Source organism: Phaseolus vulgaris, chromosome 1, assembly GCF_000499845.2.
Source record: "Phaseolus vulgaris cultivar G19833 chromosome 1, P. vulgaris v2.0, whole genome shotgun sequence".
NCBI classification, from domain to species: Eukaryota; Viridiplantae; Streptophyta; class Magnoliopsida; order Fabales; family Fabaceae; genus Phaseolus; species Phaseolus vulgaris.
In genome coordinates this window covers 7,145,772-7,158,753 of record NC_023759.2, presented here as the reverse complement: position 1 = coordinate 7,158,753, position 12,982 = coordinate 7,145,772, and positions in this window count along the sequence as shown.

Here is a 12,982-nt window from a genome sequence, read left to right as displayed (position 1 = left end):
AATCACAAATTAGGAAATTCCTAATTGAAAATGACACGTTTCATTATATATTAGAAAGAGGTTACCTAAGTAAACCCATAGTAGTAGCCTACACAATTTTTTTACAATAATTTATTATGAGGTGGTTTAATTCAATTTTTATTTGGGATAAATTAAACTATTCCTAATTGAAAATTGCATTTATTTTATTGAAAAAGAAAAAAATGTCTGAAATTAGAGAGATTATGTAATTTTCCAAATAAAATTGGAATTAAAAATCCCATAACAGATTACTAGTATATGAAATGAAATTGTTCCAATCTTTTTAAATATATGGAAAATTGTACCAATCATATAATACAAGGTTTATTAATCACATTTTTATTTTAGATAAATTAAACAACCTCTAATTAAAAATGATATATTTTCCCAAAGAAGAAAATGATTTAAAATTGACAAAGGAGTTTCTTCCTGCGCCTCTACATTTTTCTTCCGGCACAAATTATTTCTAGAACAGGGATTCCGTAAACAAATGGTGTTTTCGGAATAGAAAATTTAAAATAAAAAATAAAAAATTCTAGAATATCCATTCTGAAACACATTTTTTTTATATTTATTTCTTGATTAGTAAATTTGAAATTAATAAAATGTGTAAAAAAAATATGTTATGAAAATATTTTCAGAAGAACAATCCAGAAGTCTTTCTTAAAAGGATAAAATTATCTTGTATAGGAAGACATTTTGAAATTTAGTTGGTGTATAAAAGTTACTAACTAATAATATGATAAAGTAAGCAAAACAAACCAAAGCCCACCGTTTTGTCTTTCACTAGTCAAATTTAAAAGTGCCAAGTTGCCTCTTCTCTACACACAAATAAATAAATAGATAAAGCCAACTATTTTTCCCCTCTAAATTAAATTTTTATTGGTGAAAATATTTGAATCTTTCCATTATTATTTTTTGTTCTTGTCAAATTCATAAATGTATTATGAAAAAAAAATCAGAACATAAAATCTAAAAATGCATTTTGAAAAAAAATTTCAACATTCAAAAATGTATTCCGTTTCTAGAATTAAAAAATGTGTTCTGGAAATTCAAACCTGAAATATTTTCAAAAAAGAGGGTTTCGAAAGTATTTTTTTATCCACGCTATTTTCTTTTTAAGGTTATTTTTGTCATTTTTAGTGATAGATTGGGTGTAAGTTGAAATTGATATGGTGTAGAGAGAATTTGCTGAGAAATTATTGTGTATTTTTAACACATTTTACTATTATTTGCAAACTAGAAAATGAGAGAGATTAGGGTAAATGCTATTTTGTTACTTATATGTGAGAAGTAAGTTTTAATTTGATTTGAAAGAAAAAATTTCGTATTTAGTGCTTAAATGTGTAAAGGTTGATGTAATAATAGGATTAAGCTTTACAAAATTAGTTTGTTAGTATATTGTATTCAAATACCCATTTGACATTAAGTTACAAAGTTTAAAAATCATTTTGCATGAAGTGACTTTATGAGTTTGACCTTCTATTATCTATTTATATTGAATATAATGTTCTTATAAATGTTTTTTGAAAATATTTTTAAACTTTTTAAAAATCCAATTTACATATGATGTTCAAATACTCTAATCATAGTGTTTTGAAATAAATTGAGTGTTTTTTTCAAACTTTCTTTTAAAAAATTTTGTGCTTATTCACAAGGATATGAAAGAGGGAAACATAAACGTATAGTAAATGTGGTAATGTAGGCTTATTCTTCCACTCAAACTAAACTTTGAGTTATCCTTTAAGAAATTTTGAAAAAATTTCATTATATTCAAACTAATTATACAAGTATTATTATAGCCATTTTTTATTAAATGAGAACAAAAAGTCACTTCGTGTTTTTCTTTATCACTCTTGAGATAAAGAACACATGTATTTTATAACACCAAGCTACTTGCAGCCTTCACGAGTATTATAGAGTGTCATTCATAACTAACAATGATAAGTTGCTTGAAATACAAGAAATAAGTCTCTACGCGAGGATATAAAATCTAAGTTGTCACTTTTGTGATGAGATAGTGACATAACAATGAAGGATTTACAAATATAGCACACACTTAGTTATTGTCTTATCATATAGTCTAATATTTAGAGAGAATAGATTCATTCTTTTGATCACATAGCAACAATGCATGTAAATATTTATGTCATTTGTTAGTTTTTTATGCATAGAAAGGTTATTGTACTTCTAGGCAGCTCAATAATACAAGTTGTTTAATATGAAAGAAAAAGTATGTTTAAAAAATTCCAACCATATTGAATGAGCTTCATTCTCTAGATAAACAATATGATTTATATGACCATATTAATAAAAAATTTCTTAGTTTGTCCGAGTAATGAACACCACAAGCAACAACTTTGAGAGTGTTAAAAGGGTTATATGGGATGTCCTTGAAAGAGTTTGTTGGAATTCTTAAAGCTCGTGAGTTATAACTATAACAAGATATAATGATCAAGAAGGAAAAAGAACTCACTCTAAAGGCTCATAATAAGATATACAAACCTACCAAAGCTTTAATGACAAATGAATCAATAAATGAACCTTTAGAATAAGAGAACTCTAAAGTAGAGGATGAAATATCCTTCTTTTCAAGGAAAATCCATAAAATGTGGACAAAAAATAGAGGTTTTAGAGGAAGAAAGTCTCAACCTCATCAAGGAAGAGAGGCAAGGAAAATGTTAGAGAAAAATCCATCATTACCCTATTTATTTTGATTAAGTGATATTAAACAACAAAATATAAAATCTGAATATAGTTCGTCAATAAGACACAAGCTTTATATAAAAGATAGATCACGTAATATGTAGTGTGTTTCTTCTCACAGATGATACAACACATGTTATTTTTGTTTTGTTTGATCAGCGAAGTCCTCATCAAACAATATGCATGCACGCAGTGTTTTAAGCTAATGTTGTACCTAACTAAAATCTTTATGAGTTATTATTTGTTGTAGAGAATGTTCTCATCTTCACGTCTATTAAGAAGATATAACAAAGCACAAGTCAATATCAAAGATATCTTGAAGGAAGCGATAAAAGTTGTTTTATGCCAACACACATTCTGACATTCCAATGTCAAACAACTGTAGAAAGATTATTTGTCTTGTATAGTCTTGTGCTTTACTCCAATTTGGATGAAAGCTCTTTGATTGAGGCTTAATAAGTCATGCCAACTATCATATTTTTTCTTAAAAAAGAGATAAGTGTTTAATCATTATGGAAAATCTAGACACACAAGTATCTGAAAAGGAAAATTTTTAAAGTTAATAGGAAAGGACCCAAGAAAAGTTCGTTACAAAAGGAGCTCATAATTTATGTTGCAAATGTGTTTTATTAGAAGAGTTTAGGGACTAAGTTGGTTCCTAAACAATTGATATTTGTACCATATGACAAACACAAAGTCTACATTCCTCAACATAAAAAAAATGATGGGGGCAAGGCACCTTTGAAGGAATAGGCAAAGGCAAGCATGTATATGTATTATAGGTACGTCTTCCTTATGTAAATTAAAAATGTTTTATATGTTGAATGACTCAAGTATAATCTACAAAGCATAAGCCCCTTAGGTGATATTGGTTGTATGATTTCTTTGAACAGAAATCAATGTATCATCTCATTGTCTAATGGATAGACTATCTTTACTGTCAGACGATAAAACAATTTATATGAGATTGATCTAATAGATCTTAGTAAGCAGAATGTCACCTGCTTACTTTCTAAAGAAGATGAGAGATGAGTATGACATGAAAAACTAGGGCATTTTAACTTGAAATATATTTCAAAGCTCTCTCAGATAAACCTTATCAGAGGATTGCCCAATCTCTATCGAAAAACTCATCTTCTTTGTAAATCATGTTAGAGGGGATAACAGTTAACAAATTATTTCAAACCTAAAATTGTGTGTTAAATGTTAGACCTCTATAGATTTTTTCATATGAGTCTATTCAGACTAACTAGAACATTGAGTCTCGAAGGAAAAAAGTGTGGATTGGTCATCATTGATGACTATTCACAATACACATGGGTATTCTTCCTAGCCCACAAGAGTGAGTATTTCAAGGTGTTTTAGGTATTCTACAAAACAGTAAAGGCAAAGCAAGGTTTCTATATCTCTAGCATCAAAAGTGATCATGGTACTGAGTTTGAAATGGAGAATTTCAGTCATTTTGTGAATCAAAATGGTATACAACACAATTTCTTTTCATCGAGAACACCTCAACAAAATGGGATTGTGGAAAGAAAGAAATATAAATCTTTAGAAGATGGCTAAAACCATGCTCTATGAGAATTCTTTACCAAAATACTTTTGGGTAGATGTGGTAAACATTGCATGCTATATACTAATAAGAATATAATGGAAAAACTCCTTATGAATTGTGGAAGAAGAAAAGACCCAACATATGATACTTTCATTCTTTTGGTTATTCTTGTTTTATTCTTAACACTAAGGATCAAATTGGAAAACTGGACTCAAAGGTTCATAAAGGTATATTTCTTGGTTACTCAAACACATCAAATGCTTACAAAGTTTACAACTCTCATACTTTGGTTGTTGAAGAAACTATAAATATTAAAATTGACAATTTTGCCCAGACTAATATGAGACTAATAAGGGTCAAACTGTTGTAAATATCATAGCAAATTAGGCATGCAAAATGACTATAAAGCATGGAAAATCCATCTGAAAGGCATGCAATTCCCCACAAAGTAGATTTTGACTCAAAAGAAGAAGAGAAGAAGAAGAATCTGAAGAATATTGCAAAAAAAGGGGAAAACAACAAATGAACAATATGGATTAAAAATGACCAATTCGCTCAGTGCATTAAAAAGGATAAGTGGATTGTCTACATATAACAAGCATAAAAAATTTCCAAAACATTGAGCGCCAAAGGCATGCCCTGAGTGGATTGATTCCAGATGGATCAAGATTTACAAAGTTTAGAAGGTTGAGAGAATTCTAATGGGTTGAGAAAAAAGAACCATTCACAATGAAGAAAGATCAGATTCGCTTAGAAAAAGGCTTGGAGCTAATCTAAACTAAAGAAGAGAGGTTTAAGATTCGCTTAGGCTTGACTTGAAGTCAATCCTAAGCGTAAGATGACTTCATGGTAAAGAAAGGATTTCGATGGCCATGGCTTCAAGAAAATCCTTGCAAAACCTATAACCTCTGAAACTGATGAAGCCCAAAAAGGAGCTTAAAACCAAAAGGTTCTTCATAATGAAGAAAACCAATCCGCTTAGAGAATTGGCTTTACGTTGAGCGGAAGTTGAATATGCTTAAGCTCCTCATTAAACACTATTATAGAGGTCCTGAAACTTCATAAAAGGGCTTAGAGCAACGAAACTGAAATAAAGGCAAAACAAAAATACATCAAGTTATAAAGACCAAAGCCTAGAGGTTGAAATAGAGACAAATCTTAAGGTGGAAGATTTGAGCCTAAGTTAGCTAACAACATTCACGGATCCATGTTTGTTGTTCTTAGAGTCTCATTCTTGTGCTTCACTATAAGATTTATCATGAGTTGCTAAACTTATCCTCTTGGGATTGGAAATCAATGTGATATTTCTTGAGTTATTATAATGCAAGGAATTGATCATGGCAACTTATGGTTCTAGATAACCCCAATGCAAGGAATTAACTTGATTTAGTCATAAGGAACAATGAACTTGGATAATCATAGCATTTATAAGTAACATTAACAAAAGATATTCACAAAGCTATTTCAATCCCAACATCTATGATGTATTGTTATCCTTCCACTTTATTATTTTGTCAAAGTTTTAACCTAGTTAAATATTATATTAGGATTATTATACTTCTTTACAAAAATATATGTAACACACTTTTATTGATTTCTCACTTCACTTTGAAAGATATTTCGAAGTTGGTAAACTTTAATTCCATGTGGATATGACAACCTTCAATTGTACTAACTGACTTCGCTCGCTTGCCAAGAAAAGGGTTTTAAATCCGACCTCATCAAGTCTTTCTAGTGCCATTGTTTGGCAGCTAATTGATTCACCAGTAGGTATATTTTTCTATTTGAAGAAGTTCATATTGTAATATTTGTGAATAACTAATTTACTAACTAAAGATCTAACTTTAATTATTTAGATTAGTCTAACTTTCGTTGACTCTTTAACCATTTTCATTTTTATTTCTATTTTCTTTTGTTTGATTTTTATCTCCTTGTGAAAGATAATACTTTTATGCTAACAAGAGGCAAGACCTCTTCAGAGGATTAGTTATTTGAGCATGATATTGAAAAGCTTCTAAGAAAGAAGAAAGCTCAAACAAAACCAATAAGATCAAGAAAAAAGACCATATATAACCACAACCAACTCTCAATCTCACACACTCCAACCAAAGAACATGGCTGAAAACAAAAATAATGAAGAGGGAGGATTGTAATTCCTCAAAGAAGAACCTTAGGAGACTATGATGTGCAACAAGGACCACGATACTTTTCAAGCATATTTATGCCTACTGGAACCAAATTGTTGGAAATGAAACTAGCATTATTGAGCTTAATAAGTATTCATCAATTCATAGGAATTGATCATGAGGACCCTTACACTCATTCATCCACTTTTTATGAATTAGTTGGAACCATGGGATTTGAAGAAACAAACTTAGAATCATTCTACCTAAGATTATTTCCTTTCTCACTAGTTGGCAAGGCAAAAGAGTGGCTTAAATTCTATCCTAACCATAACTTAAACAACTGTAATGATATTAAATAAAAATTCTTAAGCATGTTTTTTCACTCTCTCGCTTTATAAAAGTTAAATCTGACATTTCCACATTCAAGCAAGGACCAAATGAACCCTTATGTGAAGCCTGGGAGCGCTTCAAAATGCTACTAAGAAGATGCCATAACCACTTATTTGAAGACATAACCCAGCTAAGTATCTTTCATAATAATTTAAGGCCTAAGACTAAAATGATATTAGATGCACTCCCTTTTAATTTGTGAAGAAAATAACAATAGACAATGGATTCAATCAACATGTTTTCTCTTGGATTCGACCTAGGTTGATCATATATAACATTAGGGGGAATCTTAGTTTTTGTTTAAAAACTGGCAATCATCAGAGATCTTTTTCTAATGTATGTCATTCATTATAGAATTAGGGTTAACTAGATCTATGTGATTGAAGATCACATGTTAAACTCTATATGTTTGCCAAACTACCAATTTCTTTATGGTGTCCTTTTTTCCAAGATTTTGCATCACTTTGGAGTTAGTGTAGATGGGAAACTTTCATAAGTGATCAAAAGTACAAATGAAATCACTAGTACTACACTTCATTAAATGGGGTTTATAAAGGTTGATAATGAATGGACTACAAAGGATGATGATGAAGATGTTGTTCCTACTCACAACACTACAACTGAAGTTGGACCAAGCAACACCGACGATGATTTTTTATTGTTAAGTATATTATTCCATATGTTCTTCTAGTGGATCATGGTCCTCCTATTTCCCAGTTTGATTAGTTGTTGTTGGCTCGCATGGATATAATGGTTGTTGATCAAAGTTCCCATCATTTTTTTTTTGATCGGCAAAGTTCCCATCATGAATGTTGTGTAGTAAGGTTTCAACATTTGGACAGGCAAATTGAAAGGAATCTTGACCAACTTTCTAAGCATCATTTTGATAGGGGAAATTAGGCATATATGATTGCATCAATTAGTCTCTGCTTGCACTTCTTAATCTTCTTGCTTGTTTGTTTTTCTTGCTTTTCTTGTCCTTTTATCTTGTTATTTTTGCATTGGAACACTTTTTATGTGATTGTTATGGTTCACTTGTTCATTTCATTTATCTACCCAATGTGATGAAGTCAAAGGGGGAGAAAAATAATGTGTTGGTAATGTAGTGGTGCTTGAATATTGTTATACTAATTTTCGTGTGGGATGATTTGTTTCGTGCAAGGATCTATCTCAAATCAACACACTTGTGCGTGATCAGATGTTGCTTTCATCAAATAGGGTGAGTTTGTTAAAGCTATAATTCATGTATTTGATTAATCCAATGCCTCTTTTGAAGAATTTGAAGATTGACAATGATCATGAAGATCTTAAAGTGTTTTAGGTTGTCTTGTGTTGAATATGAATTGTAAGTTTTCTCTTTCATGATTTTATCCTAAATTTGTAGTTAGAAAGTTTTTCTAAATAAATTAGAGCTTGTCTTAGTGATATGTTATTTTTTTAATTGATTACGATATTTTTTTAATATGTTAAAATGTTCTTAATTGTAAGAAACATTTTAATCAATTAGATAATAATTTTATTATTTAAAATCATTTAAAATAATAAAAAATTTTGATTTCTCGATTTTAATCTATTAAAATTAGTTTTTAATATATTAAAATCAGCTTTTAATATATTAAAATCACTTGATTTATATGAAGATTTTGGACTATTCTATTTTAATCTATTAAAACGATGAGTTAATCGATTAATTTCACTAGAAAGTGAAATTAAAAGTAAATAGATAGATTAAAATTTACACAACTCTCTCATTTCTAAATTATCTTACACGAGATCAAAACTAAAGTTTTTCTCAAATCTTTTATACTATTGAGAAAAAGTCCAAATTGAGTTGAAAATTATTCTTGAAGTTTTCTTTGTGCAAATTCTATGATGAATACCATGTTTGATTAGAAACATAGAACTTCACTTGATCTTATTTTATATGATATTATTTTCATTTTCTCAATTCATTTTGTAACTTTAAACTATCTCTGCATAGAGTTTTCAGGTATAATATGATCACAGGGTGTTACTAGGTGTGTAACAAATCTTTTAAGGTTCAAAATTTGGTTTCTTAAGTCTTTTAATTTAACTATTTGTGTTATATGCTTGTAAAAACTCTATATTTTTGTGAGTTTTACTGATGCAGCTGAGCAACTGGATGTAACTCTTGAATAAGAGTGAACCAATATAAAAACCTATTATGCACATCTTCCTCTCTCTCTCTCTCTATTATTCAATTCTTGACATTATTTGATCTTGTTTTTGTGCATAAAATTGAAAGCAACAAAATCTTGTAATTGACTAACTTTATAAATATATCACTTTAAGTTTTGCGAAAAATTGAGATTATTTGAATCAGGCTCTCTCAAGCTCAACCCCTTAAAACTAACAATATCAACCCCACAAACAATAACCTATAAATCAAATTCACTTAGCGGATTCAACTTATGTTCAACGAATTCCTCAAATATGATACACTTTTCAACACATACAACATTTTCGTTCAACAGAGGTAGATTCACTATGATAATTACTCTATAATGATAAAATTTACAATTTTTTCTTCTTCCTCCTCCTCAAACTTTTTGGCTAATATGAATTCTTCAACTTCTTCCCTTGTACCAAATGGTCTGACACTTACATTCATGAATTAGTAACAATTTGTATAGACAATTCATCAAACTTTTGAGATTGTTTTCAATACACACAACTAGCTTATTGACCAATTTAATTCTCCAATGTTTTAAACTAGCTTGTATACTCTAATGAAATCGAAAAATATTCATGGCTATTTCTCTCATTAGCTCCTCTAAAGATGGTTGTTTAGAATTACAAGTTGTAAAAGGTTGTACAAATTGTTGATATTATGACATTGAATATTGTTGAGAAGTGATTAAAATTTATGAAATTCATATTGGTATAGTTGTTGAACTTGTGGTTGGTACAAGTTTTGTTGATCCTAATAAAAATATGGCTTATATTACGTTTCATTATTGAATTGTTGAGTATGTTAAATTAAAGTATAACTTTCATGTAACTTTGTTGTTGAAAAATATTATTGAGGATACTTCAAGTGATTAATCACAAAACCTAAATCCATACTCAGAGAAAGAAAAAAAAACTGCAAAATTTGCTTTTGCAAAATAACTTTCACCCAATGAATTAAAAAAGGAATAATAATAAACAACATAAGCTACTGAAATTTTTTAGCTTATCAAATAAATTCGTGGGACATTTTGTCATTTTTTACTGATAGAAATAGCATAATTATAAACCACTAGAAGACACAATCTGCTAGGAAAAAATAGATTTATTAAATGAAAATGTTGTGTTCTAAAAAACTAGAAACAAAACTAGAAATATTCAACTAAAAATGAAACTATGACTCAAACTACGTACAATTCAAAATAGTATGAAAATATTTTACGAAGTAATTGAAACAATAAACTCAAAGACACAAAATTACATAATAAAAATGTATTTGTTGAAACACAATTCTTGGCAAATACAATAAAATTACAAAAACACTTTATACATTTTCCAATACCAAACAACTATTTTTTCATGTGAATTAAAAATTTGATTAACACCAATTGCTCCCTATTAACAACATTGTTTTGATGATTGCTTTATCACTTTAACACATTATTTATATTTTTAAAATGAAAAACATATAGTTACCAACGTTTAACCTATGTCATGTTTAGGGAGCATTGATCATTGTTAAAAGTTTAACTCTTCATTTTCAAAATTAGGTTTCAGGGTTTTATCAAGGATTTTTAGTTCTAATCTTTTTTTAAAAAAAAATACTACAACTCAATTTATATGAAAAACAATGGTGAATTGTCTAATTTTATTTTTGATTCACATGCATAATTGAGTTTTAGATCTTTTTATAATAACATAGAACCTACGAAAGTTTTTAAACATTTTAATTCCAACTAACTAGTTATAATAGATGCATTAGATTCAATTCAAACTAGATTCAGGAATTAAAATTTAAGGAAGCAATCAAGTTGACCTAAATTCAATTTATGTTGTAACTCAAAGAGTTTAACCAAACAAAATCATTTACGTATTAAGAACATTGAAATGTGAACATTTAAAACATAGAAAATCAAATCTCAACCAATGAACCAAAAATCTAACTAGAAATTAACCTAAAAAGTTTATAAAGTATAATAACAAAAGCAACAATGTGTAGAAATTAAGTTGCACAATTTGAAATTAAAGAAAGAATAGAAGAATGAATGGATTGAAAAAATAAGTATATGAACTAAATTAAAGTTGTTGAAGGTTTTGCAATTTTTCGACATTATTTTTAAAAGTATATTTACTCTAAACAATGTTTTGTAAAAAGCAAGAAAATCGAGAGGGAATGGAAATTTAAAAGTAAACTAAATGCTAAAATATGACAAATGACTTAAAAGCTTTTGAAGTAACTTTGTGGAGTCCTATTATATAAAGTTATTAAAGTCATACAAGGCTTATCCAAGAGTCATAGATGAGCTTCTTCATGATCAACTAATCTTTCTATGTTTGAATTATTTTACTCAGTGGATTTAAATTTGTTGAGTGAAATAATAAAAAAATTTATTACATGCCTTTACAATAGGATGACAATGTGAGTTGTTCGATCCGCATTTACCCGCAAAATGCAAGTCGAGTTGAGTCACACCACATAAAAAATGTAGGTTGATTTCATTGATCTGCCCCTCATAAGAGTTGGCATGCAGGCCTACGAATTAGTCTGCATAAGATTTTTTTTTAAATTAATAAAATATAAATTTTGAAAAACATATTTTTGTTTATTAAGTTAATTATTTTTCTTACTTAGATGAATTGGGTAAACACTCTCACAATATTATTACCAATGAGACATGAGTAATAAGATATGGGTAAAAAAAAATTATTATGATGTTTTGATTTCAATGAAATTTGAGTTTTAATTGTACTAATAAATTGACTAATAAAATATTTCATTAAATATTTTTTTAAGATAATACATGTTGACACGTGACTAGTATTCTAATTACAAAAATAATATCTATAATACATAATATATATATATATATAATATTATATTTCAATTTTATTATAAAAATGACTTAGTTTCAACTACTACATTGGTTGAGTATTGAAACCTAAACAATCTATGCATTTCAAAAAGACATAAAAATACTATTAAATATAAAAAAAACCATCAAGCCTTACCAAAATTTCTGAAGTTGTTATGAATTAAAAAATGAGAGAGTTTCTTCCTGCACCTCCATGTCTTTCTTTCTGCACCTCATACTTCAAAAAATACTTAAATTACCCTTTGACAGTTTTCATTGAACTTTTTTCTCTAATTTTGAAATGTTGAATCTTGAGACTTCTCAAGTTATAGAATCTTTAAGTTAAAATTTATGTTTATAGTTATACAATCCAAAAGATATTATATTTTGGATTATAGAGAATGGAATGGATAATTTTGATGTTTTTTAGAGTACGAGGGTGCATGAAGAAATTATGAGGGTGTAAGAAGAAGTTTATAGAATTTTAAGATATGCAGGTCCGCCTGCCTCGCCCCATACTTAGCATTCGCTAGGGATGACAATGTAAGGTGGGTCATGCGAGTTGTCTCGCAACCCATTATGAAAAACCGCGGGGCGGGCTGCATATTTTTACTCGCTGACCCACTTAGCCCACCCCACATAACCTATATCCCGCGCGAGCCAAGTTCGTTGTGGGGCGGGTTTGCCTGAATCTTAAAAATCTATAAATTTCTTTTTACACAAACTATAATTTCTTCTAAAACCTCATATTCTCAACAATTCAAAAATTATTCATTCCAAATTCTACAATCTAGAATACAAATTTTTATTCTGGATTGTACAATTTGGAAATTATACAATCCAAAACACAAATTTTAACTTCTAGATAATATAACTCGAGAAGTCTCTAAATTCCACATTTTGGAATTAAAGAAAAAAAAATCAATGAAAAATGTCATAGGATAATTAAAGTATTTTTTGAAGTATAAGGTGCAAAAAGAAAGGCATGGAGGTGCAGAAGGAAACTCTTTTCAATCCTTAATTCATATACCTTTACATTTTGAATATTTAATAGTGTTTTTTTGTCTTTCTGAAATGCATAGATTGTTTAGGTTTCAATACTCATCTAATAGATCCGACCTTAGTCTTTTTTATAATAAAAT